Source organism: Leptonychotes weddellii, chromosome 13 (genome assembly GCF_054177405.1).
Source record: "Leptonychotes weddellii isolate Sample4059 chromosome 13, ASM5417740v2, whole genome shotgun sequence".
Lineage (NCBI taxonomy): Eukaryota > Metazoa > Chordata > Mammalia > Carnivora > Phocidae > Leptonychotes > Leptonychotes weddellii.
The window spans coordinates 73485661-73498020 of NC_138381.1; the positions used below are offsets into that span (position 1 = coordinate 73485661).

At 38.2% G+C, this 12360-nt stretch overlaps 1 protein-coding gene across 1 annotated transcript in view; it reads left to right on the forward strand.

The window, feature by feature from the left end:
* The window catches only part of TMEM116 (transmembrane protein 116), a 50708-nt gene that overhangs the window by 8291 nt on the left and 30057 nt on the right, over positions 1–12360 (forward strand). The window lies entirely within an intron of this gene.

Genomic DNA, 12360 nt, shown 5'->3' on the forward strand with positions numbered 1-12360 from the left:
ACTGATATGAGGAATTCTTAATCTCAGGAAACAAACTGAGGGTTGCTGGAGTGGGGGGGTTGGGTGGGAGGGATGGGGTGGCTGGGTGATAGACACTGGGGAGGTTATGTGCTCTGGTAAGCGCTGTGAATTGTGCAAGACTGTTGAATCTCAGATCTGTACCTCTGAAACAAATAATGCAATATATGTTAAGAAAAAAAAAAAGAAGATAGCAGGAGGGGAAGAATGAAGGGCGTGAAATCGGAGGGGTAGACGAACCATGAGAGACGATGGGCTCTGAGAAACAAACTGAGGGTTCTAGAGGGGAGGGGGTGGGAGGATGGGTTAGCCTGGTGATGGGTATTGAGGAGGGCATGTTCTGCATGGAGCACTGGGTGTTATGCACAAACAATGAATCATGGAACACTACATCTCAAACTAATGATATAATGTATGGGGATTAACATAACAATAAGAAAATTTAAAAAAAAATTTAAACTCTATAAGCTTGGAGGAAAAAAATGCTATTTAACTTGGGTCTTTTCTTTATACTGAGACACACAATTCATTTAATATTCAGTTGGTCCATTTATTCAGCTTTAGGAGAGAATGAGATATAGGTATCATTTCAAAAGTTTGTGTTATACCTCTTTGCTTTTATGAAAGACCTACATGAGTACCTGTTCTTGCTAACCAAAAGAAATCCAAAGAGGATTTTGGCCTTTGTGGAAAAAGGCAAAAAGCAAAAATAGCATTCAGTGTTTGTTTTGCAACAAGCCATTATAGAGGCAGTGTGTTCCCCAACCAGCAAGTGGCACCACCAAGCTCTTTCCCCAGGAATACACTCAACATCAAGCTGCCATAACTTTGAACTGTGTATGTGAGCATCTGTCCTTTATCTCTATTTATTTTGTACATCCATTGGAAGATATTTCCGTTAGCAAGGGTATCAGAAATGACAATCATTACTGCATTGTTTTGCTGTTGAGAATCTGTATGATTTTGAGGAAGTCATTTGATTTTTACGACAATCATTATTGCTAGTTGAATATAATTAAGGATACAGATGAATAGCCAGATAAAGAGATACATAAGTCCAGAAGGGTCCTGAATGCAGGAGCTTCTGTCCCTGTGGAGCTGGATGTGTTTACCAGCCCAGAAGTTTTCTGAATCCTGTAGTTTAGAGTTTTTTATGGAGGCTTCATTTTGTAGGCATGGTCAATTATTAATTCAATCTCTCGCCTCTCTCCTCACCCTGGGGGATGGGATGTAGGGCTGAAAGTTCTAAGTCTCAAGTCATGGTTTGATCTTTCTGGTAACCAGCCTCTATCCTAAAACTTTCCAGGAGCCCACCAAGTATCATCTCATTAGAACAAAAGGTGCTCCTATCACCCAGGAAATTTCAAGGGATTTAGGAGCTTTGTGTAAGATGCTCCTATCATTCTCATCACTCAGGAAATTCCAGGGATCTTAGGAGCGCTGTGTCAGGAATTGGGGGGCAGATACCAAACATATATTTATTATGTCACAAGAGCAAACCCAAACTTGGCTCTTTTATCTCTCTCTCTCCATGTTACTGGAGAATCCTGGTACCTAGTTTAATACTCTTTAGAGACCTGGAGACTAAAAAATACATTCTTTTGTTAAAAATGGAACATTTTCATTTTTTAGCTTTTCTACATTAAGATTTTTTATAATTTATAAAATTAATACATGTTCTTGACAAAATTAAAACATGTTTTTGCATACCTGGGGTTTACAAATGAAAAGTAAAAGTTCACCTCCCTTTTCTAACCCTGACTTTCACAGTTCAACCAGTTGAGATTAAATGTCTCTGGTTTTCAAAATTCCCATGTAACTGGTTCTTGAGAAAAAAATTAGGAGTGAGTGGAGGCGGGGCACTCCTTACTTGCACAAGCAGATGAGAGGTCCTAGATTTTCCAAGAGTCATAGTAAGGAAAGGACTAGTTACCTGATCTAAACAAACAAGATATCCAAGTTCCTTAATTTAGATTTCCAGTTTCATTCTTTGAACAGGGAGACTCTTTTAGAAAAAAATTTTTTGAAAACAAGTGCCAAGATTTTTAGAACATAGTTAGTAGTTATTAATTATTTCCACTGAAGCAGAATGAAAGAAAATGGGCTTAAGCAGTAGTAGGAAAATACTTAGTTTGGGTAGAAACCTTGAGGATTATTATGCAGGAATAAATCATTAGGGTCAGTGTTTCCCTGTCAAATGTGTGTGTAATTTTCATGTGAAATGGATTTGCCAGGTGGTACACCAGATAAATGGTTCACTGGTTCTTAGACTTCAGGGTTTTATAAATGAGTAAAACTAAAGAGAAAAATGTGAGTTGTCATACTGTTGCTATTTTGTTAAATTAAGAATACTTTTAAACAACTAGTACTTAATTTCATAAAAGGAATAACAATTCATACTAAAAAACTAGGCAAAATAAAATCTCAGACTATAACATGGACTCTTTAAATTAGTAGATTTAGCTATATGAAAAATTTAATTACATCACCTATGTTTTTCTCAGTATTTCTTAGACCAATGCCTATTTTGTCAGGGATCACCACTAATTTTTGAACTAGCATTTGGAAATTATTGCACTATATAGGCTTTCACAGCTCTTTCCAGGTTTCAGATGTTAAAGCTTCAAGACGTGGATTTTTTGTTTTGTTTTGAGCTTTTCCTCCTCTACTGGGGTGGGTGTGGGATGCAAATTAGAATCAGGCTTATTCATCTCTTATGTTATTACTTTATTATGTGCCTGGAGTTACTGAGTTCTTGCCTGATTTAGATAATGAAAAGAGTTTTGTAGGAGACCCAGAGCTGGTCAGGGGTGAACATTGGCTCACTACAGCTCTGGTGCTTTTATGTGTCTTCAGTGAACTGGAACAGAAGAAATCAATCATTTACCAAGAGCTAGTCATTTGTTCTGGAACTTACCTGAGAAGCAAAGTGAGTTTGAAAACTAGGCTATCAGAAATAATTTCATTCTTTGATTAATAAATTGAGATGTGGGATTTTCCAATTGCTATTTTTTTTTTTTTTTTGGAAACTCAGCCAACCAGTAAATAGATGTTACTGTGCCACCATAACTTTGGAATCAGAAGGCTTTGTCTGGTCTATAGCATTTGACTCTGAAAGATGGAATCTGATCCATAGTCTAAGATGCTGAGAATTTTTAATTCTGTTAGATGATTAGATCTACACCAAGAAGATTAATTTGATTGTATATGATTGTCCCCCAGATCAGTTTTGGGATCAGGAACAAATTCCATGCTTTTTCCAAAAGGGTCTAGGAGTACTGCTGTGCTGATACTTCTGTTTATTGGAGTTAACTGCTATGGAGAAATAAGGGAAAATGACAGTGCCAGACAGTATCCCAGTCTGCTTCCCTATTTACTTTTGGCTATTCTAGTGTTTGTTTTGACATAGGTTGAAGTGTCAGCAGTCACCTTTTCTTAGTGAATGAACCAGGTTTCATTTCCTAGAAGAAAATATGCTAGGCATATACTTTAGAGACACCAGTTTGGATTGCAGATGACATGAAATTTGTGGCTTGGAGTTAAAGCATAGAGTTTGGAGTCAAACAGATCTGGGTTTAAATCTCCCAGCTCTGGTACCTATTAGCTGTATGATTTTTAAGCAAGTTAATTTTTCTAAGTCTTAGTTTCTCTATGTAAGATACGAATAATGATAGGATTCGTAGGGTTGTCATGAAGATTAAATTCGGTAAAAATGCAAAGTGCTTGCCCTTAGTGTAAACTGTTGTTGTTCTTGTTATTTTTGGAGGTAAAATAGGATATCTGCTGATCTTCTTAGGACTAGAATTCACCTGCAGGCCTTTTGTTTCCTCCCCATATTTATTGATCTATTACTTTCTGAATCTGGTAGAAAGCAGTCTATTAAAAATATTCTCTTATCTAGGATTTGACTTCATGATATTTGCTTGTTAATATATTCTCACTGCCTCTCTGACCTTTTGGACTTAGCCTGCCTAACACGAAGGCCTAAATTTTACAGTGGCTAGGGGTTTGTAGGACATTATTATTGTGATTTTTAGGGTCTTTCATTGGCTTAAATATAATAGGAGCGCAAATAAACTTTTGCTGATTGATAGCTGACCTCTCTGGATTTAATTTCATGCTTAAAGGCCCTGTGCCCTTCTCTATGGGTAGATTTCTGATGCTAGCCCACTTCAGCTAGCTTTTATCTCTTTTAGCCATTGTGTACTAACCGACATCTGATTAATGCCATGGCACGATGTCTGATCTGTGACAGAACAGATTTGTGTCATGATCAATCCCCTTTGTGAAGGGTAAGTACTCTTAACAACAACAGCAAAAAATCCCTTGTACCCTAGGTCCATGTAATAGAAGTAGCTGTACCTGAACTGTTAAATATTTTGGGACATCTAGAGTCTACTTTAGAGTGGAATTCTCTCCCCTTATTTTCTGTTGCTCAGAAAATGGGTTCTTGTCTACATAGAGACAAGAATGAATTTGTTTAAAAATGTCATCTGAGAGGGGCGCCTGGGTGGCTCAGTCGTTAAGTGTCTGCCTTCGGCTCAGGTCATGATCCCAGTGTCCTGGTATTGAGCCCCGCATCGGGCTCCCTGCTCAGCAAGAAGCCTGCTTCTCCCTCTCCCACTCTCCCTGCTTGTGTTCCCTCTCTTGCTGTGTCTCTGTCAAATAAATAAATAAAATCTTTAAAAAAAAAGTCATCTGAGAGTATTTTTATACTAGATTGTACTCTATTTCTATTTTCTGTGATAAGCTTGAGCTGCTATCTTTTCAAGACAATTTTACAAAAAAGTAGAAAACCACATTTGAAATTTAGGTATCTTCATTTTGTAAAAGAGTGAACTAAATAAGCTATTGAGATCTTGTTTAGTTTCAGGATTCAGTAAAAAAAAAAAAAAGCCTGGTTGAAAACTGAGACTCTGGAATTATATTTTGGTGTATGGGTTATTTCGGGCAAATAAATTCTTACATTAATTTTTTACTAATTTCATAATAGAATTAAACTTGTTTCAGGGCTCCTGGGTGGCTCAGTCGTTAAGCGTCTGCCTTCGGCTCAGGTCACGATCCCAGGGTCCTGGGATCGAGCCCCGCATCGGGCTCCCTGCTCAGCGGGAAGCCTGCTTCTCCCTCTCCCACTCCCCCTGCTTGTGTTCCCTCTCTCGCTGTGTCTCTCTGTCAAATAAATAAAATCTTAAAAAAAAAAAAAGTAGTAAACTTGTTTCTGCCACTTAACAGACCTTAAATAAATCACGTTAAAATACTAGTTTTGTATTTTTCATCACAAAAATAGAATGAAATGTCAGTATATATGTACAAGTACTTTTAAATTCTAAAGCATCATACAAATATAAGGTTGAATAGAAGATTCTTATTCATCTTCCCTATTATAAATTCTTCTTTATACATGATAGTGATTCAGTAACTGTTTGTCTCACTGGGGTTTTAGGAGAATAAAGATGATGGATTTGATGAGTTGTGAGTGTCTCAAAAGAATACAAAGTAGTTAGGATGATAAATTTATTTTATTTTTTCATTTCATCAAAAAGGTTTTATTTATTCATTTGAGAGAGGGAGCACAAGCCGGGGGAGAGGCAGAAGGAGAGGGAGAAGCAGACTCCCCACCAAGCTGGGAGCCTGACATGGGGCTTGATCCCAGGACCTGGAGATCATGACCTGAGCCGAAGGCAGATGCTTAACCATCTCAGCCGCCCAGGTGCCCCAAAGGATGATAAATTTATAATTAGTCACCTCTGTTTGATACTGAAGAATGTTAACATTTGTCATAATCATCAAGGTTATTAACAACAGTACTCTCAGGCTTTAACAAATTTTTAAATCTGAAAGCTGCAAGAAATGTCAAATTTAGAATATTTACATATCTAGGGGGAGGGTGGAGGAATCCGTCAGATATAATGACATCCTGCTTCCCTCTACTGGGCTTAAATGAAATTACCTTTTATTTTTTTTTTTAAAGTTTTAATTTTAATTCCAGTTAGTTAACATACAGTGTTACATTAGTTTCAGGCATACAATATAGTGATTCAACATGTCCATACATCACCTGGTGCTCATCATGACAGGTGTACTCCTTAATTCCCATCACTTATTTTACCCAAGCCCCCAACTCTGCTTCTCTAATTAAAAGTCTGTTTCTTGGTGTCTTTCTCTCTTTCCCTTTGCTCTTTTGTTTTGTTTCTTAAATTCCACATATGAGTGAAATCATATGGTATTTGTCTTTCTCTGACTATTTCACTTAGCATAATATTCTCTAGATCCATCCATGTTGTTGCAAGTGGAAGATTTCATTCTTTTTTATGGGTGAATCATATTCCATTGTATATAATGGATACCTATTGTTTCTTAAAACTTGTTTCCTTGGCATAGAATGGTCAGTGTCTTTAAGTGTCAACAAGAGGAGAGAGGAAGACAGGGGAATCAGATCACGTTTCAAATTTTACTGCCAATGTTGAAGAACCATGTAATTTAGAGGACACTGCTCCCTACTATAGATCATCACTTCTCTCACATGTTTGCCTTAGTAATGGTGGGGAAGTTTTAGGGATCTTTCTTTACAGATTTTTTCTAAAAACTAAACTTGCATCTGCCTATGGCCTTGGATAAAGAAACTCGGAGTTATTAGATGAAAATGTATTGTTTACAGTTTGTCAATCATTATACTATAGGTTGGAGCACACATCCTTTAAAGTTTGTTCATGAGATTGCAAAAATTCAGTCATCTTCAGGCTCCACTTCTAATTCTCTCACAATTTCCACATCTAAAGTACTTCCTCCACTGAAGTCTTAAACATCTCAAATTCATACATGAGGGTTGGAAACAGCTTCTTCCAAACTCCTGTTAATGTTGATATTTTGACCTCTTCCAAAGAATCACAAATGTTCTTAATGTTACCTAGAATGATGAATCTTTTCCAGAGGTTTTCAATTTACTTTACCCAGATCCATCAGAGAAATCACTGTCTGTGACAGTTATAGTCTTACGAAATGTATTTATTAAATAATAAAACTTGAAAGTCTAAATTACTCCTTGATCCATGGGCTGCAGAATGGATATTGTGTTAGCAGGCAGGAAACAATATTAATCTCATCATATATTTATTTTTTTCTTTCTTTTTATTTATTTGACAGAGAGAGATACACACAGCGAGAGAGGGAACACAAGCAGGGGGAGTGGGAGAGGGAGAAGCAGGCTTCCCGCCGAGCAGGGAGCCCGATGCGGGGCTCAATCCCAGGACCCTGGGATCATGACCTGAGCCGAAGGTGGATGCCTAAAGACTGAACCACCCAGGAGCCCCTCATTGTATATTTCTGTCAGAGCTCTTATGTGACTAAGTACATTGTCAATGAGCAGTAATATTTTGAAAATAATGTTTTTTTTTTCTGGGCAGCAGGTCTCAACAGTGGGCTTAAAATATTCAGTAAACCATGTTGTAAACAGATGTGCTGTCATTCAGGCTTTTTTTTTTTTTCATTTCTAGAGCACAGGCAGAGTAGATTTAGCATGATCCCGGGGTGCCTGGGTGCCTCAGGTCATGATCCCAGGGTCCTGGGATCGAGCCCCATGTTGGGCTCCCTGCTCAGTGGGAGCCTGCTTCTCCCTCTCCTCCCCGCTTGTGCTCTCTTGCTATCTGTTTCTCTCTCCCAAATAAATAAATAAATAATAAAATCTTTTCAAAAATAAATATAGTAATGATCCCTAAGTGAACTAATAGATATAAGTATTGCACACTGACAGCTGCTTATATTATAAAAAGAGAGGCTATTTGGTGTTATGTGTTCCTTGAAGGAAGAACACGCCACAACCTATGAAGCATTACTGGTCATTGACTCCAAAACCCCTGAATTTGACCTTTTAGGGTGGCAGTATATATCTAACCATCAATAAACAGAAAATACCGAGACAAAAAATATGATAAACTATACCATAGAGGTGCGATCAGAAAAATCTGTGGAAAATTAAAGGATAAAAAACTGATTTGGGGGCACCTAGGTGGTGCAATTGGTTAAGTGTCCGACTCTTGGTTTTTGCTCAGGTCGTGATCTGAGGTTGTGGGATTGAGCCCTGTATCAGGCTTCATGCTCTGTGTGGAGTCTGCTTGAGGCTCTCTCTCCCTCTGCCCCCCTCAAAAATAAATAAGTAAATCTTTAAAAAATTTTTGATTTCTTCAACAAATCAATGAATAATAAGGAAAATACCCCAAAAGATGGAAGGGGAAACTGGCGTTTAGAAGAGATTTAAAGATAGATATATAGATATATAGATATATAGATATTGCAGAGGCAGGACTTCTAGAAAGGTGGTGTGAAGCGCTTGGAAGACCTACTGCCCAGTGAAACAGCTATTTAACTGTGAAAATTATAAGAAAACAACCATGTAAAGTCGCTGGAAATTGTCCTATGGGTATAAAACAAATAGACAAATATTTATTCAGGAAACTTTATTAAATCTTAATGGAGCAGTGAGAATCTATGGCATTTGAGACTTGACTTGTTTGCATCCTCTTCCTGTCAGACATGTGTGATGAAAGCTCTACTCCAGGTGCTTTACTGTGAGTGGGTGTGGCCAAGAGATGGAAACTCCCGCCCCACCCAGCTCCTGCTCTAGGGCTACAGTTTCACTCCAGGAGGGGCAGCGGAAGACTGCCAACATCATTCATCCTTCCCAGCCCTATGCTCTGTTTCAGACAGGTGCAGCTAAGGGAACAGAGACTTCTTTCTCCTACTCACCCACTATTCATAGAGCAAGGGCTCTGCCTCATATGCAACAGGCAGAAAATACTGGGGCCTGATGACACTTGTGCCAACTTGCTTATATATTGGAGGCTGGTAGAGATAAGCCAAAAGAACCAGGGTCTGCCATTCCCCTCTCCCTGTGCTTCTGGTGTCATATCCAAAAAATCATTGCCAAGACTAATTAGACATTTTCCTCTATGTTTTCTTCTGGAAGCTTACAATTTCAGGTCATATATTTAAGTCTTTAATCCATTTTGAGTTGACTTTTCTGTATAGTATAAGGATCCAATTCCTTTTTTTTTTAAATGTGAATATCCAGTTTTGCCATCACCCTATATTGAAGAGATTATTCTTTCTCCATTGTTTATTCTTGGTTCCTTTGTCAAAGATTAGTTATATGGTTGTTTATTTCTGGGCTCTCGATTCTGGTTTTTTTTTTTCTTATACGTCTGTTTTTATTCTATATTATTTTGCTTACTCTACCATATTATACCAATGCCATAAGCATTATTTTGCTTACCATACCATATTATTTTGCTTCCTGTAGCTTTGTAATATAATAGGAAATCAGGAAGTATGATGCATTCATTTTTGTTGTTCTTGCTCAAGATTGCTTTAGCTATTCAGGGTCTTTTGTGTTTACATTTTTCTCCAAAAAATGTCATTGGAATTTTATAGGGATTGAACCTGTAGATTATTTTGGCTAGTATGGACATTTTATTTTATCTTTTTTTTAAATTTATTTTTTAAAGATTTTATATATCATTTGACAGAGAATGAGAGAGAGAGAGCACATGAGAGGGGGGAGGGTCAGAGGGAGAAGCAGACTCCCCGCAGAGCAGGGAGCCTGATGCGGGACTCGATCCTGGGACTCCAGGATCATGACCTGAGCCGAAGGCAGCCGCTTAACCAACTGAGCCACCCAGGCGCCCCTAGTATGGACATTTTAATAATCCTAATTCTTCCAGTCCAGGGACACAGGATATCTTTCCATTTATGTATGTCTGCAGTTTCTTTCATCAGTGTTTTAGAGTTTTGAGTGTACAGATTTTTCATCTCCTTGGCTAAATTTTTTCTTACGTATTTTATTATTTTTGATGATATTGTAAGTTAGATTGTTTTCTTAATTTCTTTTTCATATAGTTTGTTGTTAGTGTTCAGAAATACAGATGATTTTTGTAGATTGATTTTGTATTCTGCAGCTTTACTGAATTTACTTCTAAAAGTTTTTTTTTATGGAGTCCTTAGGTTTTTTGTGGAGTCCTTAGGATTTTCTGTGTATAAGATCTTGTCATCTGCAAATAGAGACAATTTTACTTCTTCCTTTACAATTTAGATACCTTTTATTTCTTTTTCTTTCCTGACTGCTCTGGCTAGCACTCCCATAGAAGTGACAAGAGTGAGCATCCTGTCTTGTTGCTGATTTTAGGGGAAAAGCTTTCAGATTTCACCACTGAGTATGATGTTAGCTTGTCATGTATGACCTTTATTGTGTTGAGGTACATTTCTTTTATATCTAGTATGTTGAGAAGTTTTTATTATGATAGGATGTTGAATTTTCTTAAATGCTTTTAATGCTCCAGTTCAGATGATTATGTGATTTTTAGACTTCATTCTGTTTATGTGCTTGTTATGACTTTGTTAAATTAAATTTGTTAAGAGGAGCACAGGGCAGGTCCTAGAGGAAGTATACAGCACTCTTCAAGGGGCCACGTGGGGAGGTCAAGGGCAGAATGCAGACAGGCAGAATTTGGGGCACACTGCTTTGTTACAGACTGTGGGTGGAATGTGTTGGGGTTCCCAGGGTAGGGCCAGATCAGCCAATTCAACCAAAGAAGCAGCATTTTCATAAGCCCATGGGGGTTTTTATCCAAGAGGCACATAAAGCATACTGGTCCTGGGAGCCAAGGGGTACTGTTGATCACAGGGGCTGTTGGGGAAGTCATATCAGGAACTTATATTTATTGTGACTCTGGACTACTATCAAGGGCATGCACTTGCCTGAGGGGGCTGGTGTCTAAGGATCCTGCAAGCTCTGGGCTTAACAAAATGGATCTCAAGGTAGCAGTGCCATGGAGTAACTCTCAACAGTGGTGTATCACATTTATTGTTTTGCATATGTTGAATCAGCCTTGCCTTCAAGGGATAAATCCCATTGGGTAATGGTATATGATCCTTTTAATGTTCTGTTGAATTTTGTTTGCTAGCATTTTGTTGATGATTTTTGCACCTCTGTTCTCCAGGGATATTGGCCTGTAATTTTCTTTTCTTGTAGCATTTTTGTCTAGCTTTGAACAGGATAGTACAGGCCTCATTAAATGAGCTTGGAAGTATTCCATCTTCTGTAAGTTTTTTGGAAGAATTTGAGAAGTTCGGGCATTAATTTCTCTCTGAGGGGAGAACACAGGAAGTAACCTCTTCAACATCGGCCACAGCAACTTCTTGCAAGACATGTCTCTAAAGACAAGGGAAGCAAAAGCAAAAATGAACTGTTGGGACTTCATTAAGATAAAAAGCTTCTGCACAGCAAAGGAAACAGTCAGCAAAGCTAAAAGGCAACCCATGGAATGGGAGAAGATATTTGGAAATGACATATCAGATAGAGGGCTGGTATCCAAGATCTATAAAGAACTTACAAACTCAACACCCAAAAAACAAATAATCTAGTCAAGAAATGGGCAGAAGATATGAACAGACCCTTCTCCAAAGAAGACATATGAATGGCTAACAAACACATGAAAAAATGCTCCGCATCACTAGCCATCAGGGAAATATAAATCAAAATCACAGTGAGGTACCACCTTACAGCAGTTAGAATGGCTAAAATTAACAAGACAGGGAACAACAAATGTTGGCGAGGATGTGGAGAAAGGGGAACCCTCTAATACTGTTGGTAGGAATGCAAGCTGGTACAGCCACTCTGGAAAACAGGGTGGAGGTTCCTCAAAAAGTTAAAAATAGAGCTACGCTACAACCCAGCAATTGCACTACTAGGTATTTACCCCAAAAATACAGATGTAGTGAAAATAAGGGGCACATGCACCCCGATGTTCATAGCAGCAATGTCCACAGTAGCCAAACTGTGGAAGGAGCCAAGATGTCCTTCAACAGATGAATGGATAAAGAAGGTGTGGTTCATATATACAATGGAATATACTCAGCCATCAGAAAGGATGAATACCTATCATTTGCATCGACATGGATGGAACTGGAGGGGATCATGCTAAGTGAAATAAGTCAAGCAGAGAAAGACAATTACCATATGGTTTCACTCATATGTGGAATATAAGGAATAGCGCAGAGGATCATAGGATAAGGGAGGGAAAACTGAATGGGGAGAAATCAGAGAGGGAGACAAACCATGAGAGACTCTGGACTCCGGGAAACAAACTGAGGGTTACAGAAGGGAGGGGGGTGGGAGGATGGGGTAACTGGGTGTTGGGTATTAAGGGGGGCATGTGATGTGATGAGCACTGGGTTTTATATGCAACTAATGAATCACTGAACACTACATCAGAAACTAATGATATACTATATGTTGGCTAATTGAACATAATAAAAAATAAAATCAATTTATAAATTAAAAAAAAATGT